Source organism: Osmerus eperlanus, chromosome 8, assembly GCF_963692335.1.
Source record: "Osmerus eperlanus chromosome 8, fOsmEpe2.1, whole genome shotgun sequence".
In the NCBI taxonomy this organism is placed as follows: Eukaryota; Metazoa; Chordata; class Actinopteri; order Osmeriformes; family Osmeridae; genus Osmerus; species Osmerus eperlanus.
In genome coordinates this window covers 20,730,601-20,757,787 of record NC_085025.1, presented here as the reverse complement: position 1 = coordinate 20,757,787, position 27,187 = coordinate 20,730,601, and the positions used below count along the sequence as shown (strand labels likewise).

At 47.2% G+C, this 27,187-nt stretch overlaps 58 non-coding genes across 58 annotated transcripts; all 58 read left to right on the top strand.

The window, feature by feature from the left end:
- The first annotated feature begins 3,253 nt into the window (after positions 1-3,253).
- trnal-aag (transfer RNA leucine (anticodon AAG)) lies at positions 3,254-3,335 on the top strand. Its single transcript has one exon. It is a non-coding gene; the product is annotated as a tRNA-Leu (tRNA).
- Positions 3,336-3,670: 335 nt separating this feature from the next.
- trnag-ucc (transfer RNA glycine (anticodon UCC)) lies at positions 3,671-3,742 on the top strand. Its single transcript has one exon. It is a non-coding gene; the product is annotated as a tRNA-Gly (tRNA).
- A 358-nt stretch (positions 3,743-4,100) lies between these two features.
- Positions 4,101-4,182, top strand: trnal-aag (transfer RNA leucine (anticodon AAG)). Its single transcript has one exon. It is a non-coding gene; the product is annotated as a tRNA-Leu (tRNA).
- Positions 4,183-4,517: 335 nt separating this feature from the next.
- trnag-ucc (transfer RNA glycine (anticodon UCC)) lies at positions 4,518-4,589 on the top strand. Its single transcript has one exon. It is a non-coding gene; the product is annotated as a tRNA-Gly (tRNA).
- A 358-nt stretch (positions 4,590-4,947) lies between these two features.
- trnal-aag (transfer RNA leucine (anticodon AAG)) lies at positions 4,948-5,029 on the top strand. The gene has a single exon. It is a non-coding gene; the product is annotated as a tRNA-Leu (tRNA).
- A 335-nt stretch (positions 5,030-5,364) lies between these two features.
- On the top strand, positions 5,365-5,436 carry trnag-ucc (transfer RNA glycine (anticodon UCC)). Its single transcript has one exon. It is a non-coding gene; the product is annotated as a tRNA-Gly (tRNA).
- Positions 5,437-5,802: 366 nt separating this feature from the next.
- On the top strand, positions 5,803-5,884 carry trnal-aag (transfer RNA leucine (anticodon AAG)). Its single transcript has one exon. It is a non-coding gene; the product is annotated as a tRNA-Leu (tRNA).
- Positions 5,885-6,219: 335 nt separating this feature from the next.
- On the top strand, positions 6,220-6,291 carry trnag-ucc (transfer RNA glycine (anticodon UCC)). The gene has a single exon. It is a non-coding gene; the product is annotated as a tRNA-Gly (tRNA).
- Positions 6,292-6,657: 366 nt separating this feature from the next.
- trnal-aag (transfer RNA leucine (anticodon AAG)) lies at positions 6,658-6,739 on the top strand. Its single transcript has one exon. It is a non-coding gene; the product is annotated as a tRNA-Leu (tRNA).
- A 335-nt stretch (positions 6,740-7,074) lies between these two features.
- trnag-ucc (transfer RNA glycine (anticodon UCC)) lies at positions 7,075-7,146 on the top strand. The gene has a single exon. It is a non-coding gene; the product is annotated as a tRNA-Gly (tRNA).
- Positions 7,147-7,504: 358 nt separating this feature from the next.
- trnal-aag (transfer RNA leucine (anticodon AAG)) lies at positions 7,505-7,586 on the top strand. The gene has a single exon. It is a non-coding gene; the product is annotated as a tRNA-Leu (tRNA).
- A 335-nt stretch (positions 7,587-7,921) lies between these two features.
- trnag-ucc (transfer RNA glycine (anticodon UCC)) lies at positions 7,922-7,993 on the top strand. The gene has a single exon. It is a non-coding gene; the product is annotated as a tRNA-Gly (tRNA).
- Positions 7,994-8,351: 358 nt separating this feature from the next.
- On the top strand, positions 8,352-8,433 carry trnal-aag (transfer RNA leucine (anticodon AAG)). The gene has a single exon. It is a non-coding gene; the product is annotated as a tRNA-Leu (tRNA).
- Positions 8,434-8,768: 335 nt separating this feature from the next.
- On the top strand, positions 8,769-8,840 carry trnag-ucc (transfer RNA glycine (anticodon UCC)). Its single transcript has one exon. It is a non-coding gene; the product is annotated as a tRNA-Gly (tRNA).
- A 358-nt stretch (positions 8,841-9,198) lies between these two features.
- On the top strand, positions 9,199-9,280 carry trnal-aag (transfer RNA leucine (anticodon AAG)). The gene has a single exon. It is a non-coding gene; the product is annotated as a tRNA-Leu (tRNA).
- A 335-nt stretch (positions 9,281-9,615) lies between these two features.
- trnag-ucc (transfer RNA glycine (anticodon UCC)) lies at positions 9,616-9,687 on the top strand. Its single transcript has one exon. It is a non-coding gene; the product is annotated as a tRNA-Gly (tRNA).
- A 358-nt stretch (positions 9,688-10,045) lies between these two features.
- On the top strand, positions 10,046-10,127 carry trnal-aag (transfer RNA leucine (anticodon AAG)). Its single transcript has one exon. It is a non-coding gene; the product is annotated as a tRNA-Leu (tRNA).
- A 335-nt stretch (positions 10,128-10,462) lies between these two features.
- Positions 10,463-10,534, top strand: trnag-ucc (transfer RNA glycine (anticodon UCC)). The gene has a single exon. It is a non-coding gene; the product is annotated as a tRNA-Gly (tRNA).
- A 358-nt stretch (positions 10,535-10,892) lies between these two features.
- Positions 10,893-10,974, top strand: trnal-aag (transfer RNA leucine (anticodon AAG)). The gene has a single exon. It is a non-coding gene; the product is annotated as a tRNA-Leu (tRNA).
- A 335-nt stretch (positions 10,975-11,309) lies between these two features.
- On the top strand, positions 11,310-11,381 carry trnag-ucc (transfer RNA glycine (anticodon UCC)). The gene has a single exon. It is a non-coding gene; the product is annotated as a tRNA-Gly (tRNA).
- A 365-nt stretch (positions 11,382-11,746) lies between these two features.
- Positions 11,747-11,828, top strand: trnal-aag (transfer RNA leucine (anticodon AAG)). The gene has a single exon. It is a non-coding gene; the product is annotated as a tRNA-Leu (tRNA).
- A 335-nt stretch (positions 11,829-12,163) lies between these two features.
- On the top strand, positions 12,164-12,235 carry trnag-ucc (transfer RNA glycine (anticodon UCC)). Its single transcript has one exon. It is a non-coding gene; the product is annotated as a tRNA-Gly (tRNA).
- A 358-nt stretch (positions 12,236-12,593) lies between these two features.
- On the top strand, positions 12,594-12,675 carry trnal-aag (transfer RNA leucine (anticodon AAG)). Its single transcript has one exon. It is a non-coding gene; the product is annotated as a tRNA-Leu (tRNA).
- A 335-nt stretch (positions 12,676-13,010) lies between these two features.
- Positions 13,011-13,082, top strand: trnag-ucc (transfer RNA glycine (anticodon UCC)). Its single transcript has one exon. It is a non-coding gene; the product is annotated as a tRNA-Gly (tRNA).
- Positions 13,083-13,440: 358 nt separating this feature from the next.
- On the top strand, positions 13,441-13,522 carry trnal-aag (transfer RNA leucine (anticodon AAG)). The gene has a single exon. It is a non-coding gene; the product is annotated as a tRNA-Leu (tRNA).
- Positions 13,523-13,857: 335 nt separating this feature from the next.
- Positions 13,858-13,929, top strand: trnag-ucc (transfer RNA glycine (anticodon UCC)). Its single transcript has one exon. It is a non-coding gene; the product is annotated as a tRNA-Gly (tRNA).
- A 358-nt stretch (positions 13,930-14,287) lies between these two features.
- trnal-aag (transfer RNA leucine (anticodon AAG)) lies at positions 14,288-14,369 on the top strand. Its single transcript has one exon. It is a non-coding gene; the product is annotated as a tRNA-Leu (tRNA).
- A 335-nt stretch (positions 14,370-14,704) lies between these two features.
- On the top strand, positions 14,705-14,776 carry trnag-ucc (transfer RNA glycine (anticodon UCC)). Its single transcript has one exon. It is a non-coding gene; the product is annotated as a tRNA-Gly (tRNA).
- Positions 14,777-15,134: 358 nt separating this feature from the next.
- trnal-aag (transfer RNA leucine (anticodon AAG)) lies at positions 15,135-15,216 on the top strand. Its single transcript has one exon. It is a non-coding gene; the product is annotated as a tRNA-Leu (tRNA).
- A 335-nt stretch (positions 15,217-15,551) lies between these two features.
- On the top strand, positions 15,552-15,623 carry trnag-ucc (transfer RNA glycine (anticodon UCC)). The gene has a single exon. It is a non-coding gene; the product is annotated as a tRNA-Gly (tRNA).
- A 365-nt stretch (positions 15,624-15,988) lies between these two features.
- Positions 15,989-16,070, top strand: trnal-aag (transfer RNA leucine (anticodon AAG)). The gene has a single exon. It is a non-coding gene; the product is annotated as a tRNA-Leu (tRNA).
- A 335-nt stretch (positions 16,071-16,405) lies between these two features.
- On the top strand, positions 16,406-16,477 carry trnag-ucc (transfer RNA glycine (anticodon UCC)). The gene has a single exon. It is a non-coding gene; the product is annotated as a tRNA-Gly (tRNA).
- Positions 16,478-16,843: 366 nt separating this feature from the next.
- On the top strand, positions 16,844-16,925 carry trnal-aag (transfer RNA leucine (anticodon AAG)). Its single transcript has one exon. It is a non-coding gene; the product is annotated as a tRNA-Leu (tRNA).
- Positions 16,926-17,260: 335 nt separating this feature from the next.
- trnag-ucc (transfer RNA glycine (anticodon UCC)) lies at positions 17,261-17,332 on the top strand. Its single transcript has one exon. It is a non-coding gene; the product is annotated as a tRNA-Gly (tRNA).
- A 366-nt stretch (positions 17,333-17,698) lies between these two features.
- trnal-aag (transfer RNA leucine (anticodon AAG)) lies at positions 17,699-17,780 on the top strand. Its single transcript has one exon. It is a non-coding gene; the product is annotated as a tRNA-Leu (tRNA).
- A 335-nt stretch (positions 17,781-18,115) lies between these two features.
- On the top strand, positions 18,116-18,187 carry trnag-ucc (transfer RNA glycine (anticodon UCC)). Its single transcript has one exon. It is a non-coding gene; the product is annotated as a tRNA-Gly (tRNA).
- Positions 18,188-18,553: 366 nt separating this feature from the next.
- Positions 18,554-18,635, top strand: trnal-aag (transfer RNA leucine (anticodon AAG)). The gene has a single exon. It is a non-coding gene; the product is annotated as a tRNA-Leu (tRNA).
- A 335-nt stretch (positions 18,636-18,970) lies between these two features.
- trnag-ucc (transfer RNA glycine (anticodon UCC)) lies at positions 18,971-19,042 on the top strand. The gene has a single exon. It is a non-coding gene; the product is annotated as a tRNA-Gly (tRNA).
- Positions 19,043-19,408: 366 nt separating this feature from the next.
- Positions 19,409-19,490, top strand: trnal-aag (transfer RNA leucine (anticodon AAG)). The gene has a single exon. It is a non-coding gene; the product is annotated as a tRNA-Leu (tRNA).
- A 335-nt stretch (positions 19,491-19,825) lies between these two features.
- Positions 19,826-19,897, top strand: trnag-ucc (transfer RNA glycine (anticodon UCC)). The gene has a single exon. It is a non-coding gene; the product is annotated as a tRNA-Gly (tRNA).
- A 366-nt stretch (positions 19,898-20,263) lies between these two features.
- trnal-aag (transfer RNA leucine (anticodon AAG)) lies at positions 20,264-20,345 on the top strand. The gene has a single exon. It is a non-coding gene; the product is annotated as a tRNA-Leu (tRNA).
- A 335-nt stretch (positions 20,346-20,680) lies between these two features.
- On the top strand, positions 20,681-20,752 carry trnag-ucc (transfer RNA glycine (anticodon UCC)). Its single transcript has one exon. It is a non-coding gene; the product is annotated as a tRNA-Gly (tRNA).
- Positions 20,753-21,118: 366 nt separating this feature from the next.
- trnal-aag (transfer RNA leucine (anticodon AAG)) lies at positions 21,119-21,200 on the top strand. Its single transcript has one exon. It is a non-coding gene; the product is annotated as a tRNA-Leu (tRNA).
- Positions 21,201-21,305: 105 nt separating this feature from the next.
- trnag-ucc (transfer RNA glycine (anticodon UCC)) lies at positions 21,306-21,377 on the top strand. Its single transcript has one exon. It is a non-coding gene; the product is annotated as a tRNA-Gly (tRNA).
- Positions 21,378-21,743: 366 nt separating this feature from the next.
- trnal-aag (transfer RNA leucine (anticodon AAG)) lies at positions 21,744-21,825 on the top strand. The gene has a single exon. It is a non-coding gene; the product is annotated as a tRNA-Leu (tRNA).
- Positions 21,826-21,930: 105 nt separating this feature from the next.
- On the top strand, positions 21,931-22,002 carry trnag-ucc (transfer RNA glycine (anticodon UCC)). The gene has a single exon. It is a non-coding gene; the product is annotated as a tRNA-Gly (tRNA).
- Positions 22,003-22,360: 358 nt separating this feature from the next.
- trnal-aag (transfer RNA leucine (anticodon AAG)) lies at positions 22,361-22,442 on the top strand. Its single transcript has one exon. It is a non-coding gene; the product is annotated as a tRNA-Leu (tRNA).
- Positions 22,443-23,207: 765 nt separating this feature from the next.
- Positions 23,208-23,289, top strand: trnal-aag (transfer RNA leucine (anticodon AAG)). Its single transcript has one exon. It is a non-coding gene; the product is annotated as a tRNA-Leu (tRNA).
- A 335-nt stretch (positions 23,290-23,624) lies between these two features.
- Positions 23,625-23,696, top strand: trnag-ucc (transfer RNA glycine (anticodon UCC)). Its single transcript has one exon. It is a non-coding gene; the product is annotated as a tRNA-Gly (tRNA).
- Positions 23,697-24,054: 358 nt separating this feature from the next.
- trnal-aag (transfer RNA leucine (anticodon AAG)) lies at positions 24,055-24,136 on the top strand. The gene has a single exon. It is a non-coding gene; the product is annotated as a tRNA-Leu (tRNA).
- Positions 24,137-24,471: 335 nt separating this feature from the next.
- Positions 24,472-24,543, top strand: trnag-ucc (transfer RNA glycine (anticodon UCC)). The gene has a single exon. It is a non-coding gene; the product is annotated as a tRNA-Gly (tRNA).
- Positions 24,544-24,901: 358 nt separating this feature from the next.
- On the top strand, positions 24,902-24,983 carry trnal-aag (transfer RNA leucine (anticodon AAG)). The gene has a single exon. It is a non-coding gene; the product is annotated as a tRNA-Leu (tRNA).
- A 335-nt stretch (positions 24,984-25,318) lies between these two features.
- trnag-ucc (transfer RNA glycine (anticodon UCC)) lies at positions 25,319-25,390 on the top strand. Its single transcript has one exon. It is a non-coding gene; the product is annotated as a tRNA-Gly (tRNA).
- A 366-nt stretch (positions 25,391-25,756) lies between these two features.
- On the top strand, positions 25,757-25,838 carry trnal-aag (transfer RNA leucine (anticodon AAG)). The gene has a single exon. It is a non-coding gene; the product is annotated as a tRNA-Leu (tRNA).
- Positions 25,839-25,943: 105 nt separating this feature from the next.
- On the top strand, positions 25,944-26,015 carry trnag-ucc (transfer RNA glycine (anticodon UCC)). The gene has a single exon. It is a non-coding gene; the product is annotated as a tRNA-Gly (tRNA).
- A 366-nt stretch (positions 26,016-26,381) lies between these two features.
- On the top strand, positions 26,382-26,463 carry trnal-aag (transfer RNA leucine (anticodon AAG)). Its single transcript has one exon. It is a non-coding gene; the product is annotated as a tRNA-Leu (tRNA).
- A 105-nt stretch (positions 26,464-26,568) lies between these two features.
- On the top strand, positions 26,569-26,640 carry trnag-ucc (transfer RNA glycine (anticodon UCC)). The gene has a single exon. It is a non-coding gene; the product is annotated as a tRNA-Gly (tRNA).
- Positions 26,641-27,006: 366 nt separating this feature from the next.
- On the top strand, positions 27,007-27,088 carry trnal-aag (transfer RNA leucine (anticodon AAG)). The gene has a single exon. It is a non-coding gene; the product is annotated as a tRNA-Leu (tRNA).
- The last annotated feature ends 99 nt before the right edge of the window (positions 27,089-27,187 follow it).

Sequence of the window (27,187 nt, the reverse complement as noted above, 5' to 3'; positions counted from 1 at the left end):
TGGGGGAATATCGGACGTGACCCTTAAACACCCTGCACCGTAGGTGGCCGTTGTGACTGGGGGACCTGACGTACGTGTGGTTCTGACCCCTGGGAGCTTTTGACCTTTGACCTTTCGGAGTGGTGGACCTGTTCTCTGGATGCTGCCTGTGCTCTCTGCGGCTTGGCATCGCCACAACCCTGGATTCAGTCTGCATCGTGGGATTCTCAATATGCTATTTTTCCACGGGGTAGTTATCTATCTCCTGTGGTATAGCATGGCTGTGTTGTGACTGCGTGCGGGTCATTGTTGACTGTGCCATGTCATGATCACACCAGCCCATTCGTTGCTCGTCTATTCACCCGGGCTTCCCATCTACAAGTGGACTCCTCCCCTGCATGGACGCTGGACACTCTTCTCTACGTTCCTTCACCTGTGGCCATTTGTGAGTCCCTCCACCACACCTCCACACTCATGTTGTGGAGCCCGTCTCTCCTTTCCACCCACATCCCATACTGATATTCACTGATGGTTCTTCTTTCGGCCTCTCCTCTCCTGCTCTAACCTTAACCCTGCTGACCTTGTTTCCATCTCTCCTTACCCCCTACCTCCTTACCGACCTATTTACCCTAACCCCAACCCCTCCTTCCTCTTACCTAACCATAGGTCCCGCCCTGGTGTCTTTCCTCCCACCCTCCCCCCTACCTCCTCCTTAGTCTCCTCACCCCAACCCTAGGCCGTTCTCTCTCTTTGTTTCCCTCTCACCTCCCTTTTGGGCCTATGGTTTCGGTGTCTTCGGCTCTCCCTGGCCTTCCTACTAATTTTAATTCACACACCTTTTTCCTTACAGATCCACTCTGGTACCACACTAACCCTAACCTGTGCACCATTCTCCTTTCACAGTTCCTTGGTCGCCTATCACACGCGGTCCATCCATGTTGTCTTCCATACACACACACACACACACACACACACACTCTCTCTCTCTCTCTCTCTCTCTCTCTTGTCTCCTCTTTTCCCTAGATGTTTAATTGAGATTACCGATTCTGGTGGGCGCCCAAGGCACAGGGGGGATGACGCTTTTTGTCGTCACCCCTGAGTTCTTGATAGTCCTTAGTCGTAGGACGGCCCTTGACCTGCATAACGTTTTTATTTCATACTTTGCTACCTGAAGAGCTCTGAGGAGAGCGAAACTGCAGTCGTGGCCGGTTAGAACCTCACGATTCCCTGCTTAATGTTGTGGTAGGTGCCAGCAGGAAGGCACCTCCCAGGGAGTGGAGTTCTGCGTTTTTGACTACACCTTTTATTTGCTCGGAAGAGCCCCTCTCTTGCTCTCTCTCTCTCCCACACACCCACACACACGTGCGCTCAACAGAAAAATCCCTAGCTGTTCTCTCTCTAACTGATCTCCCTCTACCTGCTCTCCTCTAAACTGCTCTCTCTCTCTCTCTCTCTCTCTCTCTCTCTCTCTCTCTCTCTCTCTCTCTCTCTCTCTCTCGCTCTCTCACACACGCACACCCCCACGCCCAGGGTTTAATTCTGTCTCCCATGCCCTGTCTTCCACATACTCATGTATGTCTGCGGCGCTCTTCCCCAGAGCGCCCTCATTTATTGCATTCATGGCACTCATGTGTCCTGTCCGTTAACCCCCCTTTCCTCCCCAGCAGCACGACAAGTGCAGATGTCCTCTACTCATCAAAACCAGGTCCTGGATAGGCTTTTTAAATTTTCAGGCAGGCTCCCCCTAGATTAGGTTAGCTACCGGGCCAAGGTAGGACACGCACTCACACACTCAGGTGCATCCATTCACTCACGCTCATGCCCCCCATCTCTTGAAGAGGACCCGGATTGGCCTCCACTGGAGCATCATCGCCGATCCTGGGGGCTGGACCGTCGGGGACTTGCTCCTCCGCACATAGCCTGTGATCCTCTGTCATCTCTGATGACCGAGCTGTCTCAGCTCCCTCCTTCGGTGATGTGTACTACACATCATCCGGCCCTCACACGGCAACGGGGGGATCTTTGACCCCTCCGGCCGTAGGCCCAGGCTACGGTCCAGCCCACCCCACCACTTCATCTAAAGCAGTCCTGACGTGGCTACGGTTGATTTTCAAGCCGTGGCTACGGTTGATTTTCAAGCCGGCCTCAGGCTTGGACCACGGTTGATTTTCAAGCCGGCCTCAGGCTTGGACCACGGTTGATTTTCAAGACGTGGCTACGGTTGATTTTCAAGCCGGCCTCAGGCTTGGACCACGGTTTTACCGGCTCCGCTGCTTTACGAGTCACTCCTCCTGACCGGACTCAGGGGGAGGAGACAGGAGTGACCCCTCCCTTCTAGACGGCCCTGCTGCTCCACTGGTGAAGAAGATTAGATGGACTACCTCAGCGCGGCACCTCGGCGCTGCGCGCTTCGGATTGGATTGCCTCGGCGCTGCGCGCTTCGGATTGGACGAGGGGAACCCCCCTGTGTCTACACTCGGATGTGGCATGTACTACGGTGGCCGGTCACCTCTGCCACCCACGAGTGAACCTTGACACCCGGGGTCACCTACCTCTCTCGGGGGGATCCTCTCTTGTGGGGACAGAAGACCTCAGAGCACGCTCCTGCTTAGACCCTGTGGTGCGCACACGTCCATCAGTGGATTCGGGGGTGGTCATCCATGTACCCATCGGTTACTAACGTCCTCTTTAGTGCTTAGGCCTTTACTTACCCTGGGCCGCGAGCGCAACAGGGTCTACAGGCCTGGGACCCCTTTGGGGTCCTGGAGGGGGTCTACTCCCCTACCCCCTCTGGTGGAAGATCTACATGGCTCTAGGATACGAGTGCATTTCCCCCTAAGCCTATGCGGGTCGAAGTACTGAACTGCTTGGCGCGGGGGGCATCAGAGATAACACCTAACCCTAACCCTAACCCTAAGAGAGATTCAATTCAACTTTATTTCGCCATGTATACAGATACTAGGAATTTGATTTGGTGTTCTCCATACAGGCTATAGCATCACAAATAGAACAACAAGACAAAACAGAAAAACAATACAAGGACAGATAGTACCAGTATGAGCAAAATAATAAATAAGAATGGAGGTAGTGCAACAATAGTAATGTTAAATAAAGTGCCATAGAGTTCATGTGTAAGAGCTATTTAGGAGGGCTATTGTTAGATGTGTTTTATCTTGTGACGTTCAACCGCTTCCGGGCATTTAGAATGTCACATGAGCTCCTGGACGATCGATCAGCTTGGGGAAGAGCTCGGGTGGCCAAGACCTGACAGCGGGGTAGCGTGGCCGAGCGGTCCAAGGCGCTGGATTAAGGCTCCAGTCTCTCCGGAGGCGTGGGTTCAAATCCCACCGCTGCCACTTTTGTAGGGTGATAACGCCGTCCCATTGCTCTGAAGTCAGTAAGTGGGTTTGAAAAGGTGAACTGTGGCTCGACATGTTGTGCGATCTTAGATGATTTTTTGGCTACTTTTTTCCATAAAGTTGACAGGGTTCAATCCCCGGCCAGTACAGACCGTAGAGAGGCATCTCGTCTCTTGTGACGGTCGAACACATCACGATTAGGCCACGTGTTCCAAACTCCGCAGAAGTATAAACCAGGCTTAGGGCAATTTCTTAGTAGTTGGATGTCAGTAGGTGGTGTGGAAAGGTGAACCGTCCCTCGAAATGCTGTGCGATTAAGGAGGCTGTTGTGTGCATTGGTGGTATAGTGGCAAGCATAGCTGCCTTCCAAGCAGTTGACCTGGGTTCGATTCCCGGCCAATGCAGAACCTTGAGAGAGATTCAATTCAACTTTATTTCACCATGTATACAGATACTAGGAATTTGATTTGGTGTTCTCCATACAGGCTATAGCATCACAAATAGAACAACAAGACAAAACAGAAAAACAATACAAGGACAGATAGTACCAGTATGAGCAAAATAATAAATAAGAATGGAGGTAGTGCAACAATAGTAATGTTAAATAACGTGCCATAGAGTTCATGTGTAAGAGCTATTTAGGAGGGCTATTGTTAGATGTGTTTTATCTTGTGACGTTCAACCGCTTCCGGGCATTTAGAATGTCACATGAGCTCCTGGACGATCGATCAGCTTGGGGAAGAGCTCGGGTGGCCAAGACCTGGTAGCGTGGCCGAGCGGTCCAAGGCGCTGGATTAAGGCTCCAGTCTCTCCGGAGGCGTGGGTTCAAATCCCACCGCTGCCACTTTTGTAGGGTGATAACGCCGTCCCATTGCTCTGAAGTCAGTAAGTGGGTTTGAAAAGGTGAACTGTGGCTCGACATGTTGTGCCATCTTAGATGCTTTTTTGGCTACTTTTTTCCATAAAGTTGACAGGGTTCAATCCCCGGCCAGTACAGACCGTAGAGAGGCATCTCGTCTCTTGTGACGGTCGAACACATCACGATTAGGCCACGTGTTCCAAACTCCGCAGAAGTATAAACCAGGCTTAGGGCAATATCTTAGTAGTTGGATGTCAGTAGGTGGTGTGGAAAGGTGAACCGTCCCTCGAAATGCTGTGCGATTAAGGAGGCTGTTGTGTGCATTGGTGGTATAGTGGCAAGCATAGCTGCCTTCCAAGCAGTTGACCCGGGTTCGATTCCCGGCCAATGCAGAACCTTGAGAGAGATTCAATTCAACTTTATTTCGCCATGTATACAGATACTAGGAATTTGATTTGGTTTTCTCCATACAGGCTATAGCATCACAAATAGAACAACAAGACAAAACAGAAAAACAATACAAGGACAGATAGTACCAGTATGAGCAAAATAATAAATAAGAATGGAGGTAGTGCAACAATAGTAATGTTAAATAACGTGCCATAGAGTTCATGTGTAAGAGCTATTTAGGAGGGCTATTGTTAGATGTGTTTTATCTTGTGACGTTCAACCGCTTCCGGGCATTTAGAATGTCACATGAGCTCCTGGACGATCGATCAGCTTGGGGAAGAGCTCAGGTGGCCAAGACCTGGTAGCGTGGCCGAGCGGTCCAAGGCGCTGGATTAAGGCTCCAGTCTCTCCGGAGGCGTGGGTTCAAATCCCACCGCTGCCACTTTTGTAGGGTGATAACGCCGTCCCATTGCTCTGAAGTCAGTAAGTGGGTTTGAAAAGGTGAACTGTGGCTCGACATGTTGTGCGATCTTAGATGCTTTTTTGGCTACTTTTTTCCATAAAGTTGACAGGGTTCAATCCCCGGCCAGTACAGACCGTAGAGAGGCATCTCGTCTCTTGTGACGGTCGAACACATCACGATTAGGCCACGTGTTCCAAACTCCGCAGAAGTATAAACCAGGCTTAGGGCAATTTCTTAGTAGTTGGATGTCAGTAGGTGGTGTGGAAAGGTGAACCGTCCCTCGAAATGCTGTGCGATTAAGGAGGCTGTTGTGTGCATTGGTGGTATAGTGGCAAGCATAGCTGCCTTCCAAGCAGTTGACCCGGGTTCGATTCCCGGCCAATGCAGAACCTTGAGAGAGATTCAATTCAACTTTATTTCGCCATGTAAACAGATACTAGGAATTTGATTTGGTGTTCTCCATACAGGCTATAGTATCACAAATAGAACAACAAGACAAAACAGAAAAACAATACAAGGACAGATAGTACCAGTATGAGCAAAATAATAAATAAGAATAGAGGTAGTGCAACAATAGTAATGTTAAATAACGTGCCATAGAGTTCATGTGTAAGAGCTATTTAGGAGGGCTATTGTTAGATGTGTTTTATCTTGTGACGTTCAACCGCTTCCGGGCATTTAGAATGTCACATGAGCTCCTGGACGATCGATCAGCTTGGGGAAGAGCTCGGGTGGCCAAGACCTGACAGCGGGGTAGCGTGGCCGAGCGGTCCAAGGCGCTGGATTAAGGCTCCAGTCTCTCCGGAGGCGTGGGTTCAAATCCCACCGCTGCCACTTTTGTAGGGTGATAACGCCGTCCCATTGCTCTGAAGTCAGTAAGTGGGTTTGAAAAGGTGAACTGTGGCTCGACATGTTGTGCCATCTTAGATGATTTTTTGGCTACTTTTTTCCATAAAGTTGACAGGGTTCAATCCCCGGCCAGTACAGACCGTAGAGAGGCATCTCGTCTCTTGTGACGGTCGAACACATCACGATTAGGCCACGTGTTCCAAACTCCGCAGAAGTATAAACCAGGCTTAGGGCAATTTCTTAGTAGTTGGATGTCAGTAGGTGGTGTGGAAAGGTGAACCGTCCCTCGAAATGCTGTGCGATTAAGGAGGCTGTTGTGTGCATTGGTGGTATAGTGGCAAGCATAGCTGCCTTCCAAGCAGTTGACCCGGGTTCGATTCCCGGCCAATGCAGAACCTTGAGAGAGATTCAATTCAACTTTATTTCGCCATGTATACAGATACTAGGAATTTGATTTGGTGTTCTCCATACAGGCTATAGCATCACAAATAGAACAACAAGACAAAACAGAAAAACAATACAAGGACAGATAGTACCAGTATGAGCAAAATAATAAATAAGAATGGAGGTAGTGCAACAATAGTAATGTTAAATAACGTGCCATAGAGTTCATGTGTAAGAGCTATTTAGGAGGGCTATTGTTAGATGTGTTTTATCTTGTGACGTTCAATCGCTTCCGGGCATTTAGAATGTCACATGAGCTCCTGGACGATCGATCAGCTTGGGGAAGAGCTCGGGTGGCCAAGACCTGACAGCGGGGTAGCGTGGCCGAGCGGTCCAAGGCGCTGGATTAAGGCTCCAGTCTCTCCGGAGGCGTGGGTTCAAATCCCACCGCTGCCACTTTTGTAGGGTGATAACGCCGTCCCATTGCTCTGAAGTCAGTAAGTGGGTTTGAAAAGGTGAACTGTGGCTCGACATGTTGTGCCATCTTAGATGATTTTTTGGCTACTTTTTTCCATAAAGTTGACAGGGTTCAATCCCCGGCCAGTACAGACCGTAGAGAGGCATCTCGTCTCTTGTGACGGTCGAACACATCACGATTAGGCCACGTGTTCCAAACTCCGCAGAAGTATAAACCAGGCTTAGGGCAATTTCTTAGTAGTTGGATGTCAGTAGGTGGTGTGGAAAGGTGAACCGTCCCTCGAAATGCTGTGCGATTAAGGAGGCTGTTGTGTGCATTGGTGGTATAGTGGCAAGCATAGCTGCCTTCCAAGCAGTTGACCCGGGTTCGATTCCCGGCCAATGCAGAACCTTGAGAGAGATTCAATTCAACTTTATTTCGCCATGTATACAGATACTAGGAATTTGATTTGGTGTTCTCCATACAGGCTATAGCATCACAAATAGAACAACAAGACAAAACAGAAAAACAATACAAGGACAGATAGTACCAGTATGAGCAAAATAATAAATAAGAATGGAGGTAGTGCAACAATAGTAATGTTAAATAACGTGCCATAGAGTTCATGTGTAAGAGCTATTTAGGGGGGCTATTGTTAGATGTGTTTTATCTTGTGACGTTCAATCGCTTCCGGGCATTTAGAATGTCACATGAGCTCCTGGACGATCGATCAGCTTGGGGAAGAGCTCGGGTGGCCAAGACCTGGTAGCGTGGCCGAGCGGTCCAAGGCGCTGGATTAAGGCTCCAGTCTCTCCGGAGGCGTGGGTTCAAATCCCACCGCTGCCACTTTTGTAGGGTGATAACGCCGTCCCATTGCTCTGAAGTCAGTAAGTGGGTTTGAAAAGGTGAACTGTGGCTCGACATGTTGTGCGATCTTAGATGATTTTTTGGCTACTTTTTTCCATAAAGTTGACAGGGTTCAATCCCCGGCCAGTACAGACCGTAGAGAGGCATCTCGTCTCTTGTGACGGTCGAACACATCACGATTAGGCCACGTGTTCCAAACTCCGCAGAAGTATAAACCAGGCTTAGGGCAATTTCTTAGTAGTTGGATGTCAGTAGGTGGTGTGGAAAGGTGAACCGTCCCTCGAAATGCTGTGCGATTAAGGAGGCTGTTGTGTGCATTGGTGGTATAGTGGCAAGCATAGCTGCCTTCCAAGCAGTTGACCTGGGTTCGATTCCCGGCCAATGCAGAACCTTGAGAGAGATTCAATTCAACTTTATTTCACCATGTATACAGATACTAGGAATTTGATTTGGTGTTCTCCATACAGGCTATAGCATCACAAATAGAACAACAAGACAAAACAGAAAAACAATACAAGGACAGATAGTACCAGTATGAGCAAAATAATAAATAAGAATGGAGGTAGTGCAACAATAGTAATGTTAAATAACGTGCCATAGAGTTCATGTGTAAGAGCTATTTAGGAGGGCTATTGTTAGATGTGTTTTATCTTGTGACGTTCAACCGCTTCCGGGCATTTAGAATGTCACATGAGCTCCTGGACGATCGATCAGCTTGGGGAAGAGCTCGGGTGGCCAAGACCTGGTAGCGTGGCCGAGCGGTCCAAGGCGCTGGATTAAGGCTCCAGTCTCTCCGGAGGCGTGGGTTCAAATCCCACCGCTGCCACTTTTGTAGGGTGATAACGCCGTCCCATTGCTCTGAAGTCAGTAAGTGGGTTTGAAAAGGTGAACTGTGGCTCGACATGTTGTGCGATCTTAGATGCTTTTTTGGCTACTTTTTTCCATAAAGTTGACAGGGTTCAATCCCCGGCCAGTACAGACCGTAGAGAGGCATCTCGTCTCTTGTGACGGTCGAACACATCACGATTAGGCCACGTGTTCCAAACTTCGCAGAAGTATAAACCAGGCTTAGGGCAATATCTTAGTAGTTGGATGTCAGTAGGTGGTGTGGAAAGGTGAACCGTCCCTCGAAATGCTGTGCGATTAAGGAGGCTGTTGTGTGCATTGGTGGTATAGTGGCAAGCATAGCTGCCTTCCAAGCAGTTGACCCGGGTTCGATTCCCGGCCAATGCAGAACCTTGAGAGAGATTCAATTCAACTTTATTTCGCCATGTATACAGATACTAGGAATTTGATTTGGTTTTCTCCATACAGGCTATAGCATCACAAATAGAACAACAAGACAAAACAGAAAAACAATACAAGGACAGATAGTACCAGTATGAGCAAAATAATAAATAAGAATGGAGGTAGTGCAACAATAGTAATGTTAAATAACGTGCCATAGAGTTCATGTGTAAGAGCTATTTAGGAGGGCTATTGTTAGATGTGTTTTATCTTGTGACGTTCAACCGCTTCCGGGCATTTAGAATGTCACATGAGCTCCTGGACGATCGATCAGCTTGGGGAAGAGCTCAGGTGGCCAAGACCTGGTAGCGTGGCCGAGCGGTCCAAGGCGCTGGATTAAGGCTCCAGTCTCTCCGGAGGCGTGGGTTCAAATCCCACCGCTGCCACTTTTGTAGGGTGATAACGCCGTCCCATTGCTCTGAAGTCAGTAAGTGGGTTTGAAAAGGTGAACTGTGGCTCGACATGTTGTGCGATCTTAGATGCTTTTTTGGCTACTTTTTTCCATAAAGTTGACAGGGTTCAATCCCCGGCCAGTACAGACCGTAGAGAGGCATCTCGTCTCTTGTGACGGTCGAACACATCACGATTAGGCCACGTGTTCCAAACTCCGCAGAAGTATAAACCAGGCTTAGGGCAATTTCTTAGTAGTTGGATGTCAGTAGGTGGTGTGGAAAGGTGAACCGTCCCTCGAAATGCTGTGCGATTAAGGAGGCTGTTGTGTGCATTGGTGGTATAGTGGCAAGCATAGCTGCCTTCCAAGCAGTTGACCCGGGTTCGATTCCCGGCCAATGCAGAACCTTGAGAGAGATTCAATTCAACTTTATTTCGCCATGTAAACAGATACTAGGAATTTGATTTGGTGTTCTCCATACAGGCTATAGTATCACAAATAGAACAACAAGACAAAACAGAAAAACAATACAAGGACAGATAGTACCAGTATGAGCAAAATAATAAATAAGAATAGAGGTAGTGCAACAATAGTAATGTTAAATAACGTGCCATAGAGTTCATGTGTAAGAGCTATTTAGGAGGGCTATTGTTAGATGTGTTTTATCTTGTGACGTTCAACCGCTTCCGGGCATTTAGAATGTCACATGAGCTCCTGGACGATCGATCAGCTTGGGGAAGAGCTCGGGTGGCCAAGACCTGGTAGCGTGGCCGAGCGGTCCAAGGCGCTGGATTAAGGCTCCAGTCTCTCCGGAGGCGTGGGTTCAAATCCCACCGCTGCCACTTTTGTAGGGTGATAACGCCGTCCCATTGCTCTGAAGTCAGTAAGTGGGTTTGAAAAGGTGAACTGTGGCTCGACATGTTGTGCCATCTTAGATGATTTTTTGGCTACTTTTTTCCATAAAGTTGACAGGGTTCAATCCCCGGCCAGTACAGACCGTAGAGAGGCATCTCGTCTCTTGTGACGGTCGAACACATCACGATTAGGCCACGTGTTCCAAACTCCGCAGAAGTATAAACCAGGCTTAGGGCAATTTCTTAGTAGTTGGATGTCAGTAGGTGGTGTGGAAAGGTGAACCGTCCCTCGAAATGCTGTGCGATTAAGGAGGCTGTTGTGTGCATTGGTGGTATAGTGGCAAGCATAGCTGCCTTCCAAGCAGTTGACCCGGGTTCGATTCCCGGCCAATGCAGAACCTTGAGAGAGATTCAATTCAACTTTATTTCGCCATGTATACAGATACTAGGATTTTGATTTGGTGTTCTCCATACAGGCTATAGCATCACAAATAGAACAACAAGACAAAACAGAAAAACAATACAAGGACAGATAGTACCCGTATGAGCAAAATAATAAATAAGAATGGAGGTAGTGCAACAATAGTAATGTTAAATAACGTGCCATAGAGTTCATGTGTAAGAGCTATTTAGGAGGGCTATTGTTAGATGTGTTTTATCTTGTGACGTTCAACCGCTTCCGGGCATTTAGAATGTCACATGAGCTCCTGGACGATCGATCAGCTTGGGGAAGAGCTCGGGTGGCCAAGACCTGGTAGCGTGGCCGAGCGGTCCAAGGCGCTGGATTAAGGCTCCAGTCTCTCCGGAGGCGTGGGTTCAAATCCCACCGCTGCCACTTTTGTAGGGTGATAACGCCGTCCCATTGCTCTGAAGTCAGTAAGTGGGTTTGAAAAGGTGAACTGTGGCTCGACATGTTGTGCCATCTTAGATGATTTTTTGGCTACTTTTTTCCATAAAGTTGACAGGGTTCAATCCCCGGCCAGTACAGACCGTAGAGAGGCATCTCGTCTCTTGTGACGGTCGAACACATCACGATTAGGCCACGTGTTCCAAACTCCGCAGAAGTATAAACCAGGCTTAGGGCAATTTCTTAGTAGTTGGATGTCAGTAGGTGGTGTGGAAAGGTGAACCGTCCCTCGAAATGCTGTGCGATTAAGGAGGCTGTTGTGTGCATTGGTGGTATAGTGGCAAGCATAGCTGCCTTCCAAGCAGTTGACCTGGGTTCGATTCCCGGCCAATGCAGAACCTTGAGAGAGATTCAATTCAACTTTATTTCGCCATGTATACAGATACTAGGAATTTGATTTGGTGTTCTCCATACAGGCTATAGCATCACAAATAGAACAACAAGACAAAACAGAAAAACAATACAAGGACAGATAGTACCAGTATGAGCAAAATAATAAATAAGAAAGGAGGTAGTGCAACAATAGTAATGTTAAATAACGTGCCATAGAGTTCATGTGTAAGAGCTATTTAGGAGGGCTATTGTTAGATGTGTTTTATCTTGTGACGTTAACCGCTTCCGGGCATTTAGAATGTCACATGAGCTCCTGGACGATCGATCAGCTTGGGGAAGAGCTCGGGTGGCCAAGACCTGACAGCGGGGTATCGTGGCCGAGCGGTCCAAGGCGCTGGATTAAGGCTCCAGTCTCTCCGGAGGCGTGGGTTCAAATCCCACCGCTGCCACTTTTGTAGGGTGATAACGCCGTCCCATTGCTCTGAAGTCAGTAAGTGGGTTTGAAAAGGTGAACTGTGGCTCGACATGTTGTGCGATCTTAGATGATTTTTTGGCTACTTTTTTCCATAAAGTTGACAGGGTTCAATCCCCGGCCAGTACAGACCGTAGAGAGGCATCTCGTCTCTTGTGACGGTCGAACACATCACGATTAGGCCACGTGTTCCAAACTCCGCAGAAGTATAAACCAGGCTTAGGGCAATTTCTTAGTAGTTGGATGTCAGTAGGTGGTGTGGAAAGGTGAACCGTCCCTCGAAATGCTGTGCGATTAAGGAGGCTGTTGTGTGCATTGGTGGTATAGTGGCAAGCATAGCTGCCTTCCAAGCAGTTGACCTGGGTTCGATTCCCGGCCAATGCAGAACCTTGAGAGAGATTCAATTCAACTTTATTTCACCATGTATACAGATACTAGGAATTTGATTTGGTGTTCTCCATACAGGCTATAGCATCACAAATAGAACAACAAGACAAAACAGAAAAACAATACAAGGACAGATAGTACCAGTATGAGCAAAATAATAAATAAGAATGGAGGTAGTGCAACAATAGTAATGTTAAATAACGTGCCATAGAGTTCATGTGTAAGAGCTATTTAGGAGGGCTATTGTTAGATGTGTTTTATCTTGTGACGTTCAACCGCTTCCGGGCATTTAGAATGTCACATGAGCTCCTGGACGATCGATCAGCTTGGGGAAGAGCTCGGGTGGCCAAGACCTGGTAGCGTGGCCGAGCGGTCCAAGGCGCTGGATTAAGGCTCCAGTCTCTCCGGAGGCGTGGGTTCAAATCCCACCGCTGCCACTTTTGTAGGGTGATAACGCCGTCCCATTGCTCTGAAGTCAGTAAGTGGGTTTGAAAAGGTGAACTGTGGCTCGACATGTTGTGCGATCTTAGATGCTTTTTTGGCTACTTTTTTCCATAAAGTTGACAGGGTTCAATCCCCGGCCAGTACAGACCGTAGAGAGGCATCTCGTCTCTTGTGACGGTCGAACACATCACGATTAGGCCACGTGTTCCAAACTCCGCAGAAGTATAAACCAGGCTTAGGGCAATATCTTAGTAGTTGGATGTCAGTAGGTGGTGTGGAAAGGTGAACCGTCCCTCGAAATGCTGTGCGATTAAGGAGGCTGTTGTGTGCATTGGTGGTATAGTGGCAAGCATAGCTGCCTTCCAAGCAGTTGACCCGGGTTCGATTCCCGGCCAATGCAGAACCTTGAGAGAGATTCAATTCAACTTTATTTCGCCATGTATACAGATACTAGGAATTTGATTTGGTTTTCTCCATACAGGCTATAGCATCACAAATAGAACAACAAGACAAAACAGAAAAACAATACAAGGACAGATAGTACCAGTATGAGCAAAATAATAAATAAGAATGGAGGTAGTGCAACAATAGTAATGTTAAATAACGTGCCATAGAGTTCATGTGTAAGAGCTATTTAGGAGGGCTATTGTTAGATGTGTTTTATCTTGTGACGTTCAACCGCTTCCGGGCATTTAGAATGTCACATGAGCTCCTGGACGATCGATCAGCTTGGGGAAGAGCTCAGGTGGCCAAGACCTGGTAGCGTGGCCGAGCGGTCCAAGGCGCTGGATTAAGGCTCCAGTCTCTCCGGAGGCGTGGGTTCAAATCCCACCGCTGCCACTTTTGTAGGGTGATAACGCCGTCCCATTGCTCTGAAGTCAGTAAGTGGGTTTGAAAAGGTGAACTGTGGCTCGACATGTTGTGCGATCTTAGATGCTTTTTTGGCTACTTTTTTCCATAAAGTTGACAGGGTTCAATCCCCGGCCAGTACAGACCGTAGAGAGGCATCTCGTCTCTTGTGACGGTCGAACACATCACGATTAGGCCACGTGTTCCAAACTCCGCAGAAGTATAAACCAGGCTTAGGGCAATTTCTTAGTAGTTGGATGTCAGTAGGTGGTGTGGAAAGGTGAACCGTCCCTCGAAATGCTGTGCGATTAAGGAGGCTGTTGTGTGCATTGGTGGTATAGTGGCAAGCATAGCTGCCTTCCAAGCAGTTGACCCGGGTTCGATTCCCGGCCAATGCAGAACCTTGAGAGAGATTCAATTCAACTTTATTTCGCCATGTAAACAGATACTAGGAATTTGATTTGGTGTTCTCCATACAGGCTATAGTATCACAAATAGAACAACAAGACAAAACAGAAAAACAATACAAGGACAGATAGTACCAGTATGAGCAAAATAATAAATAAGAATAGAGGTAGTGCAACAATAGTAATGTTAAATAACGTGCCATAGAGTTCATGTGTAAGAGCTATTTAGGAGGGCTATTGTTAGATGTGTTTTATCTTGTGACGTTCAACCGCTTCCGGGCATTTAGAATGTCACATGAGCTCCTGGACGATCGATCAGCTTGGGGAAGAGCTCGGGTGGCCAAGACCTGGTAGCGTGGCCGAGCGGTCCAAGGCGCTGGATTAAGGCTCCAGTCTCTCCGGAGGCGTGGGTTCAAATCCCACCGCTGCCACTTTTGTAGGGTGATAACGCCGTCCCATTGCTCTGAAGTCAGTAAGTGGGTTTGAAAAGGTGAACTGTGGCTCGACATGTTGTGCCATCTTAGATGATTTTTTGGCTACTTTTTTCCATAAAGTTGACAGGGTTCAATCCCCGGCCAGTACAGACCGTAGAGAGGCATCTCGTCTCTTGTGACGGTCGAACACATCACGATTAGGCCACGTGTTCCAAACTCCGCAGAAGTATAAACCAGGCTTAGGGCAATTTCTTAGTAGTTGGATGTCAGTAGGTGGTGTGGAAAGGTGAACCGTCCCTCGAAATGCTGTGCGATTAAGGAGGCTGTTGTGTGCATTGGTGGTATAGTGGCAAGCATAGCTGCCTTCCAAGCAGTTGACCCGGGTTCGATTCCCGGCCAATGCAGAACCTTGAGAGAGATTCAATTCAACTTTATTTCGCCATGTATACAGATACTAGGATTTTGATTTGGTGTTCTCCATACAGGCTATAGCATCACAAATAGAACAACAAGACAAAACAGAAAAACAATACAAGGACAGATAGTACCCGTATGAGCAAAATAATAAATAAGAATGGAGGTAGTGCAACAATAGTAATGTTAAATAACGTGCCATAGAGTTCATGTGTAAGAGCTATTTAGGAGGGCTATTGTTAGATGTGTTTTATCTTGTGACGTTCAACCGCTTCCGGGCATTTAGAATGTCACATGAGCTCCTGGACGATCGATCAGCTTGGGGAAGAGCTCGGGTGGCCAAGACCTGGTAGCGTGGCCGAGGGGTCCAAGGCGCTGGACTAAGGCTCCAGTCTCTCCGGAGGCGTGGGTTCAAATCCCACCGCTGCCACTTTTGTAGGGTGATAATGCCGTCCCATTGCTCTGAAGTCAGCAAGTGGGTTTGAAAAGGTGAACTGTGGCTCGACATGTTGTGCGATCTTAGATGATTTTTTGGCTACTTTTTTCCATAAAGTTGACAGGGTTCAATCCCCGGCCAGTACAGACCGTAGAGAGGCATCTCGTCTCTTGTGACGGTCGAACACATCACGATTAGGCCACGTGTTCCAAACTCCGCAGAAGTATAAACCAGGCTTAGGGCAATTTCTTAGTAGTTGGATGTCAGTAGGTGGTGTGGAAAGGTGAACCGTCCCTCGAAATGCTGTGCGATTAAGGAGGCTGTTGTGTGCATTGGTGGTATAGTGGCAAGCATAGCTGCCTTCCAAGCAGTTGACCTGGGTTCGATTCCCGGCCAATGCAGAACCTTGAGAGAGATTCAATTCAACTTTATTTCGCCATGTATACAGATACTAGGAATTTGATTTGGTGTTCTCCATACAGGCTATAGCATCACAAATAGAACAACAAGACAAAACAGAAAAACAATACAAGGACAGATAGTACCAGTATGAGCAAAATAATAAATAAGAAAGGAGGTAGTGCAACAATAGTAATGTTAAATAACGTGCCATAGAGTTCATGTGTAAGAGCTATTTAGGAGGGCTATTGTTAGATGTGTTTTATCTTGTGACGTTAACCGCTTCCGGGCATTTAGAATGTCACATGAGCTCCTGGACGATCGATCAGCTTGGGGAAGAGCTCGGGTGGCCAAGACCTGACAGCGGGGTATCGTGGCCGAGCGGTCCAAGGCGCTGGATTAAGGCTCCAGTCTCTCCGGAGGCGTGGGTTCAAATCCCACCGCTGCCACTTTTGTAGGGTGATAACGCCGTCCCATTGCTCTGAAGTCAGTAAGTGGGTTTGAAAAGGTGAACTGTGGCTCGACATGTTGTGCGATCTTAGATGATTTTTTGGCTACTTTTTTCCATAAAGTTGACAGGGTTCAATCCCCGGCCAGTACAGACCGTAGAGAGGCATCTCGTCTCTTGTGACGGTCGAACACATCACGATTAGGCCACGTGTTCCAAACTCCGCAGAAGTATAAACCAGGCTTAGGGCAATTTCTTAGTAGTTGGATGTCAGTAGGTGGTGTGGAAAGGTGAACCGTCCCTCGAAATGCTGTGCGATTAAGGAGGCTGTTGTGTGCATTGGTGGTATAGTGGCAAGCATAGCTGCCTTCCAAGCAGTTGACCTGGGTTCGATTCCCGGCCAATGCAGAACCTTGAGAGAGATTCAATTCAACTTTATTTCACCATGTATACAGATACTAGGAATTTGATTTGGTGTTCTCCATACAGGCTATAGCATCACAAATAGAACAACAAGACAAAACAGAAAAACAATACAAGGACAGATAGTACCAGTATGAGCAAAATAATAAATAAGAAAGGAGGTAGTGCAACAATAGTAATGTTAAATAACGTGCCATAGAGTTCATGTGTAAGAGCTATTTAGGAGGGCTATTGTTAGATGTGTTTTATCTTGTGACGTTCAACCGCTTCCGGGCATTTAGAATGTCACATGAGCTCCTGGACGATCGATCAGCTTGGGGAAGAGCTCGGGTGGCCAAGACCTGACAGCGGGGTATCGTGGCCGAGCGGTCCAAGGCGCTGGATTAAGGCTCCAGTTTCTCCGGAGGCGTGGGTTCAAATCCCACCGCTGCCACTTTTGTAGGGTGATAACGCCGTCCCATTGCTCTGAAGTCAGTAAGTGGGTTTGAAAAGGTGAACTGTGGCTCGACATGTTGTGCGATCTTAGATGATTTTTTGGCTACTTTTTTCCATAAAGTTGACAGGGTTCAATCCCCGGCCAGTACAGACCGTAGAGAGGCATCTCGTCTCTTGTGACGGTCGAACACATCACGATTAGGCCACGTGTTCCAAACTCCGCAGAAGTATAAACCAGGCTTAGGGCAATTTCTTAGTAGTTGGATGTCAGTAGGTGGTGTGGAAAGGTGAACCGTCCCTCGAAATGCTGTGCGATTAAGGAGGCTGTTGTGTGCATTGGTGGTATAGTGGCAAGCATAGCTGCCTTCCAAGCAGTTGACCTGGGTTCGATTCCCGGCCAATGCAGGACCTTGAGAGAGATTCAATTCAACTTTATTTCACCATGTATACAGATACTAGGAATTTGATTTGGTGTTCTCCATACAGGCTATAGCATCACAAATAGAACAACAAGACAAAACAGAAAAACAATACAAGGACAGATAGTACCAGTATGAGCAAAATAATAAATAAGAATGGAGGTAGTGCAACAATAGTAATGTTAAATAACGTGCCATAGAGTTCATGTGTAAGAGCTATTTAGGAGGGCTATTGTTAGATGTGTTTTATCTTGTGACGTTCAACCGCTTCCGGGCATTTAGAATGTCACATGAGCTCCTGGACGATCGATCAGCTTGGGGAAGAGCTCGGGTGGCCAAGACCTGACAGCGGGGTAGTGTGGCCGAGGGGTCCAAGGCGCTGGACTAAGGCTCCAGTCTCTCCGGAGGCGTGGGTTCAAATCCCACCGCTGCCACTTTTGTAGGGTGATAATGCCGTCCCATTGCTCTGAAGTCAGCAAGTGGGTTTGAAAAGGTGAACTGTGGCTCGACATGTTGTGCGATCTTAGATGATTTTTTGGCTACTTTTTTCCATAAAGTTGACAGGGTTCAATCCCCGGCCAGTACAGACCGTAGAGAGGCATCTCGTCTCTTGTGACGGTCGAACACATCACGATTAGGCCACGTGTTCCAAACTCCGCAGAAGTATAAACCAGGCTTAGGGCAATTTCTTAGTAGTTGGATGTCAGTAGGTGGTGTGGAAAGGTGAACCGTCCCTCGAAATGCTGTGCGATTAAGGAGGCTGTTGTGTGCATTGGTGGTATAGTGGCAAGCATAGCTGCCTTCCAAGCAGTTGACCTGGGTTCGATTCCCGGCCAATGCAGAACCTTGAGAGAGATTCAATTCAACTTTATTTCGCCATGTATACAGATACTAGGAATTTGATTTGGTGTTCTCCATACAGGCTATAGCATCACAAATAGAACAACAAGACAAAACAGAAAAACAATACAAGGACAGATAGTACCAGTATGAGCAAAATAATAAATAAGAAAGGAGGTAGTGCAACAATAGTAATGTTAAATAACGTGCCATAGAGTTCATGTGTAAGAGCTATTTAGGAGGGCTATTGTTAGATGTGTTTTATCTTGTGACGTTCAACCGCTTCCGGGCATTTAGAATGTCACATGAGCTCCTGGACGATCGATCAGCTTGGGGAAGAGCTCGGGTGGCCAAGACCTGACAGCGGGGTATCGTGGCCGAGCGGTCCAAGGCGCTGGATTAAGGCTCCAGTCTCTCCGGAGGCGTGGGTTCAAATCCCACCGCTGCCACTTTTGTAGGGTGATAACGCCGTCCCATTGCTCTGAAGTCAGTAAGTGGGTTTGAAAAGGTGAACTGTGGCTCGACATGTTGTGCGATCTTAGATGATTTTTTGGCTACTTTTTTCCATAAAGTTGACACGGTTCAATCCCCGGCCAGTACAGACCGTAGAGAGGCATCTCGTCTCTTGTGACGGTCGAACACATCACGATTAGGCCACGTGTTCCAAACTCCGCAGAAGTATAAACCAGGCTTAGGGCAATTTCTTAGTAGTTGGATGTCAGTAGGTGGTGTGGAAAGGTGAACCGTCCCTCGAAATGCTGTGCGATTAAGGAGGCTGTTGTGTGCATTGGTGGTATAGTGGCAAGCATAGCTGCCTTCCAAGCAGTTGACCCGGGTTCGATTCCCGGCCAATGCAGAACCTTGAGAGAGATTCAATTCAACTTTTTTTCGCCATGTATACAGATACTAGGAATTTGATTTGGTGTTCTCCATACAGGCTATAGCATCACAAATAGAACAACAAGACAAAACAGAAAAACAATACAAGGACAGATAGTACCAGTATGAGCAAAATAATAAATAAGAAAGGAGGTAGTGCAACAATAGTAATGTTAAATAACGTGCCATAGAGTTCATGTGTAAGAGCTATTTAGGAGGGCTATTGTTAGATGTGTTTTATCTTGTGACGTTCAACCGCTTCCGGGCATTTAGAATGTCACATGAGCTCCTGGACGATCGATCAGCTTGGGGAAGAGCTCGGGTGGCCAAGACCTGACAGCGGGGTATCGTGGCCGAGCGGTCCAAGGCGCTGGATTAAGGCTCCAGTTTCTCCGGAGGCGTGGGTTCAAATCCCACCGCTGCCACTTTTGTAGGGTGATAACGCCGTCCCATTGCTCTGAAGTCAGTAAGTGGGTTTGAAAAGGTGAACTGTGGCTCGACATGTTGTGCGATCTTAGATGCTTTTTTGGCTACTTTTTTCCATAAAGTTGACAGGGTTCAATCCCCGGCCAGTACAGACCGTAGAGAGGCATCTCGTCTCTTGTGACGGTCGAACACATCACGATTAGGCCACGTGTTCCAAACTCCGCAGAAGTATAAACCAGGCTTAGGGCAATTTCTTAGTAGTTGGATGTCAGTAGGTGGTGTGGAAAGGTGAACCGTCCCTCGAAATGCTGTGCGATTAAGGAGGCTGTTGTGTGCATTGGTGGTATAGTGGCAAGCATAGCTGCCTTCCAAGCAGTTGACCCGGGTTCGATTCCCGGCCAATGCAGAACCTTGAGAGAGATTCAATTCAACTTTATTTCGCCATGTATACAGATACTAGGAATTTGATTTGGTGTTCTCCATACAGGCTATAGCATCACAAATAGAACAACAAGACAAAACAGAAAAACAATACAAGGACAGATAGTACCAGTATGAGCAAAATAATAAATAAGAATGGAGGTAGTGCAACAATAGTAATGTTAAATAACGTGCCATAGAGTTCATGTGTAAGAGCTATTTAGGAGGGCTATTGTTAGATGTGTTTTATCTTGTGACGTTCAACCGCTTCCGGGCATTTAGAATGTCACATGAGCTCCTGGACGATCGATCAGCTTGGGGAAGAGCTCGGGTGGCCAAGACCTGACAGCGGGGTAGCGTGGCCGAGCGGTCCAAGGCGCTGGATTAAGGCTCCAGTCTCTCCGGAGGCGTGGGTTCAAATCCCACCGCTGCCACTTTTGTAGGGTGATAACGCCGTCCCATTGCTCTGAAGTCAGTAAGTGGGTTTGAAAAGGTGAACTGTGGCTCGACATGTTGTGCGATCTTAGATGCTTTTTTGGCTACTTTTTTCCATAAAGTTGACAGGGTTCAATCCCCGGCCAGTACAGACCGTAGAGAGGCATCTCGTCTCTTGTGACGGTCGAACACATCACGATTAGGCCACGTGTTCCAAACTCCGCAGAAGTATAAACCAGGCTTAGGGCAATTTCTTAGTAGTTGGATGTCAGTAGGTGGTGTGGAAAGGTGAACCGTCCCTCGAAATGCTGTGCGATTAAGGAGGCTGTTGTGTGCATTGGTGGTATAGTGGCAAGCATAGCTGCCTTCCAAGCAGTTGACCCGGGTTCGATTCCCGGCCAATGCAGAACCTTGAGAGAGATTCAATTCAACTTTATTTCGCCATGTATACAGATACTAGGAATTTGATTTGGTGTTCTCCATACAGGCTATAGCATCACAAATAGAACAACAAGACAAAACAGAAAAACAATACAAGGACAGATAGTACCAGTATGAGCAAAATAATAAATAAGAATGGAGGTAGTGCAACAATAGTAATGTTAAATAACGTGCCATAGAGTTCATGTGTAAGAGCTATTTAGGAGGGCTATTGTTAGATGTGTTTTATCTTGTGACGTTCAACCGCTTCCGGGCATTTAGAATGTCACATGAGCTCCTGGACGATCGATCAGCTTGGGGAAGAGCTCGGGTGGCCAAGACCTGACAGCGGGGTAGCGTGGCCGAGCGGTCCAAGGCGCTGGATTAAGGCTCCAGTCTCTCCGGAGGCGTGGGTTCAAATCCCACCGCTGCCACTTTTGTAGGGTGATAACGCCGTCCCATTGCTCTGAAGTCAGTAAGTGGGTTTGAAAAGGTGAACTGTGGCTCGAAATGCTGTGCGATTAAGGAGGCTGTTGTGTGCATTGGTGGTATAGTGGCAAGCATAGCTGCCTTCCAAGCAGTTGACCCGGGTTCGATTCCCGGCCAATGCAGAACCTCGAGAGAGATTCAATTCAACTTTATTTCGCCATGTATACAGATACTAGGAATTTGATTTGGTGTTCTCCATACAGGCTATAGCATCACAAATAGAACAACAAGACAAAACAGAAAAACAATACAAGGACAGATAGTACCAGTATGAGCAAAATAATAAATAAGAATGGAGGTAGTGCAACAATAGTAATGTTAAATAATGTGCCATAGAGTTCATGTGTAAGAGCTATTTAGGAGGGCTATTGTTAGATGTGTTTTATCTTGTGACGTTCAACCGCTTCCGGGCATTTAGAATGTCACATGAGCTCCTGGACGATCGATCAGCTTGGGGAAGAGCTCGGGTGGCCAAGACCTGACAGCGGGGTAGCGTGGCCGAGCGGTCCAAGGCGCTGGATTAAGGCTCCAGTCTCTCCGGAGGCGTGGGTTCAAATCCCACCGCTGCCACTTTTGTAGGGTGATAACGCCGTCCCATTGCTCTGAAGTCAGTAAGTGGGTTTGAAAAGGTGAACTGTGGCTCGAAATGCTGTGCGATTAAGGAGGCTGTTGTGTGCATTGGTGGTATAGTGGCAAGCATAGCTGCCTTCCAAGCAGTTGACCCGGGTTCGATTCCCGGCCAATGCAGAACCTTGAGAGAGATTCAATTCAACTTTATTTCGCCATGTATACAGATACTAGGAATTTGATTTGGTGTTCTCCATACAGGCTATAGCATCACAAATAGAACAACAAGACAAAACAGAAAAACAATACAAGGACAGATAGTACTAGTATGAGCAAAATAATAAATAAGAATGGAGGTAGTGCAACAATAGTAATGTTAAATAACGTGCCATAGAGTTCATGTGTAAGAGCTATTTAGGAGGGCTATTGTTAGATGTGTTTTATCTTGTGACGTTCAACCGCTTCCGGGCATTTAGAATGTCACATGAGCTCCTGGACGATCGATCAGCTTGGGGAAGAGCTCGGGTGGCCAAGAACTGGTAGCGTGGCCGAGCGGTCCAAGGCGCTGGATTAAGGCTCCAGTCTCTCCGGAGGCGTGGGTTCAAATCCCACCGGTGCCACTTTTGTAGGGTGATAACGCCGTCCCATTGCTCTGAAGTCAGTAAGTTGGTTTGAAAAGGTGAACTGTGGCTCGACATGTTGAGCGATCTTAGATGATTTTTTGGCTACTTTTTTCCATAAAGATGACAGGGTTCAATCCCCGGCCAGTACAGACCGTAGAGAGGCATTTCGTCTCTTGTGACGGTCGAACACATCACGATTAGGCCACGTGTTCCAAACTCTGCAGAAGTATAAACCAGGCGTAGGGCAATTTCTTAGTAGTTGGATGTCAGTAGGTGGTGTGGAAAGTTGAACCGTCCCTCGAAATGCTGTGCGATTAAGGAGGCTGTTGTGTGCATTGTTGGTATAGTGGCAAGCATAGCTGCCTTCCAAGCAGTTGACCGGGGTTCGATTCCCGGCCAATGCAGAACCTTGAGAGAGATTCAATTCAACTTTATTTCGCCATGTATACAGATACTAGGAATTTGATTTGGTGTTCTCCATACAGGCTATAGCATCACAAATAGAACAACAAGACAAAACAGAAAAACAATACAAGGACAGATAGTACCAGTATGAGCAAAATAATAAATAAGAATGGAGGTAGTGCAACAATAGTAATGTTAAATAACGTGCCATAGAGTTCATGTGTAAGAGCTATTTAGGAGGGCTATTGTTAGATGTGTTTTATCTTGTGACGTTCAACCGCTTCCGGGCATTTAGAATGTCACATGAGCTCCTGGACGATCGATCAGCTTGGGGAAGAGCTCGGGTGGCCAAGACCTGGTAGCGTGGCCGAGCGGTCCAAGGCGCTGGATTAAGGCTCCAGTCTCTCCGGAGGCGTGGGTTCAAATCCCACCGCTGCCACTTTTGTAGGGTGATAACGCCGTCCCATTGCTCTGAAGTCAGTAAGTGGGTTTGAAAAGGTGAACTGTGGCTCGACATGTTGAGCGATCTTAGATGATTTTTTGGCTACTTTTTTCCATAAAGATGACAGGGTTCAATCCCCGGCCAGTACAGACCGTAGAGAGGCATCTCGTCTCTTGTGACGGTCGAACACATCACGATTAGGCCACGTGTTCCAAACTCTGCAGAAGTATAAACCAGGCTTAGGGCAATTTCTTAGTAGTTGGATGTCAGTAGGTGGTGTGGAAAGTTGAACCGTCCCTCGAAATGCTGTGCGATTAAGGAGGCTGTTGTGTGCATTGGTGGTATAGCGGCAAGCATAGCTGCCTTCCAAGCAGTTGACCGGGGTTCGATTCCCGGCCAATGCAGAACCTTGAGAGAGATTCAATTCAACTTTATTTCGCAATGTATACAGATACTAGGAATTTGATTTGGTGTTCTCCATACAGGCTATAGCATCACAAATAGAACAACAAGACAAAACAGAAAAACAATACAAGGACAGATAGTACCAGTATGAGCAAAATAATAAATAAGAATGGAGGTAGTGCAACAATAGTAATGTTAAATAAAGTGCCATAGAGTTCATGTGTAAGAGCTATTTAGGAGGGCTATTGTTAGATGTGTTTTATCTTGTGACGTTCAACCGCTTCCGGGCATTTAGAATGTGACATGAGCTCCTGGACGATCGATCAGCTTGGGGAAGAGCTCGGGTGGCCAAGAACTGGTAGCGTGGCCGAGCAGTCCAAGGCGCTGGATTAAGGCTCCAGTCTCTCCGGAGGCGTGGGTTCAAATCCCACCGCTGCCACTTTTGTAGGGTGATAACGCCGTCCCATTGCTTTGAAGTCAGTAAGTGGGTTTGAAAAGGTGAACTGTGGCTCGACATGTTGTGCGATCTTAGATGATTTTTTGGCTACTTTTTTCCATAAAGTTGACAGGGTTCAATCCCCGGCCAGTACAGACCGTAGAGAGGCATCTCGTCTCTTGTGACGGTCGAACACATCACGATTAGGCCACGTGTTCCAAACTCCGCAGAAGTATAAACCAGGCTTAGGGCAATTTCTTAGTAGTTGGATGTCAGTAGGTGGTGTGGAAAGGTGAACCGTCCCTCGAAATGCTGTGCGATTAAGGAGGCTGTTGTGTGCATTGGTGGTATAGTGGCAAGCATAGCTGCCTTCCAAGCAGTTGACCTGGGTTCGATTCCCGGCCAATGCAGGACCTTGAGAGAGATTCAATTCAACTTTATTTCACCATGTATACAGATACTAGGAATTTGATTTGGTGTTCTCCATACAGGCTATAGCATCACAAATAGAACAACAAGACAAAACAGAAAAACAATACAAGGACAGATAGTACCAGTATGAGCAAAATAATAAATAAGAATGGAGGTAGTGCAACAATAGTAATGTTAAATAACGTGCCATAGAGTTCATGTGTAAGAGCTATTTAGGAGGGCTATTGTTAGATGTGTTTTATCTTGTGACGTTCAACCGCTTCCGGGCATTTAGAATGTCACATGAGCTCCTGGACGATCGATCAGCTTGGGGAAGAGCTCGGGTGGCCAAGACCTGGTAGCGTGGCCGAGCGGTCCAAGGCGCTGGATTAAGGCTCCAGTCTCTCCGGAGGCGTGGGTTCAAATCCCACCGCTGCCACTTTTGTAGGGTGATAACGCCGTCCCATTGCTCTGAAGTCAGTAAGTGGGTTTGAAAAGGTGAACTGTGGCTCGACATGTTGAGCGATCTTAGATGATTTTTTGGCTACTTTTTTCCATAAAGATGACAGGGTTCAATCCCCGGCCAGTACAGACCGTAGAGAGGCATCTCGTCTCTTGTGACAGTCGAACACATCACGATTAGGCCACGTGTTCCAAACTCTGCAGAAGTATAAACCAGGCTTAGGGCAATTTCTTAGTAGTTGGATGTCAGTAGGTGGTGTGGAAAGTTGAACCGTCCCTCGAAATGCTGTGCGATTAAGGAGGCTGTTGTGTGCATTGGTGGTATAGCGGCAAGCATAGCTGCCTTCCAAGCAGTTGACCGGGGTTCGATTCCCGGCCAATGCAGAACCTTGAGAGAGATTCAATTCAACTTTATTTCGCAATGTATACAGATACTAGGAATTTGATTTGGTGTTCTCCATACAGGCTATAGCATCACAAATAGAACAACAAGACAAAACAGAAAAACAATACAAGGACAGATAGTACCAGTATGAGCAAAATAATAAATAAGAATGGAGGTAGTGCAACAATAGTAATGTTAAATAAAGTGCCATAGAGTTCATGTGTAAGAGCTATTTAGGAGGGCTATTTTTAGATGTGTTTTATCTTGTGACGTTCAACCGCTTCCGGGCATTTAGAATGTGACATGAGCTCCTGGACGATCGATCAGCTTGGGGAAGAGCTCGGGTGGCCAAGACCTGACAGCGGGGTAGCGTGGCCGAGCGGTCCAAGGCGCTGGATTAAGGCTCCAGTCTCTCCGGAGGCGTGGGTTCAAATCCCACCGCTGCCACTTTTGTAGGGTGATAACGCCGTCCCATTGCTCTGAAGTCAGTAAGTGGGTTTGAAAAGGTGAACTGTGGCTCGAAATGCTGTGCGATTAAGGAGGCTGTTGTGTGCATTGGTGGTATAGTGGCAAGCATAGCTGCCTTCCAAGCAGTTGACCCGGGTTCGATTCCCGGCCAATGCAGAACCTCGAGAGAGATTCAATTCAACTTTATTTCGCCATGTATACAGATACTAGGAATTTGATTTGGTGTTCTCCATACAGGCTATAGCATCACAAATAGAACAACAAGACAAAACAGAAAAACAATACAAGGACAGATAGTACCAGTATGAGCAAAATAATAAATAAGAATGGAGGTAGTGCAACAATAGTAATGTTAAATAACGTGCCATAGAGTTCATGTGTAAGAGCTATTTAGGAGGGCTATTGTTAGATGTGTTTTATCTTGTGACGTTCAACCGCTTCCGGGCATTTAGAATGTCACATGAGCTCCTGGACGATCGATCAGCTTGGGGAAGAGCTCGGGTGGCCAAGACCTGACAGCGGGGTAGCGTGGCCGAGCGGTCCAAGGCGCTGGATTAAGGCTCCAGTCTCTCCGGAGGCGTGGGTTCAAATCCCACCGCTGCCACTTTTGTAGGGTGATAACGCCGTCCCATTGCTCTGAAGTCAGTAAGTGGGTTTGAAAAGGTGAACTGTGGCTCGAAATGCTGTGCGATTAAGGAGGCTGTTGTGTGCATTGGTGGTATAGTGGCAAGCATAGCTGCCTTCCAAGCAGTTGACCCGGGTTCGATTCCCGGCCAATGCAGAACCTCGAGAGAGATTCAATTCAACTTTATTTCGCCATGTATACAGATACTAGGAATTTGATTTGGTGTTCTCCATACAGGCTATAGCATCACAAATAGAACAACAAGACAAAACAGAAAAACAATACAAGGACAGATAGTACCAGTATGAGCAAAATAATAAATAAGAATGGAGGTAGTGCAACAATAGTAATGTTAAATAACGTGCCATAGAGTTCATGTGTAAGAGCTATTTAGGAGGGCTATTGTTAGATGTGTTTTATCTTGTGACGTTCAACCGCTTCCGGGCATTTAGAATGTCACATGAGCTCCTGGACGATCGATCAGCTTGGGGAAGAGCTCGGGTGGCCAAGACCTGACAGCGGGGTAGCGTGGCCGAGCGGTCCAAGGCGCTGGATTAAGGCTCCAGTCTCTCCGGAGGCGTGGGTTCAAATCCCACCGCTGCCACTTTTGTAGGGTGATAACGCCGTCCCATTGCTCTGAAGTCAGTAAGTGGGTTTGAAAAGGTGAACTGTGGCTCGAAATGCTGTGCGATTAAGGAGGCTG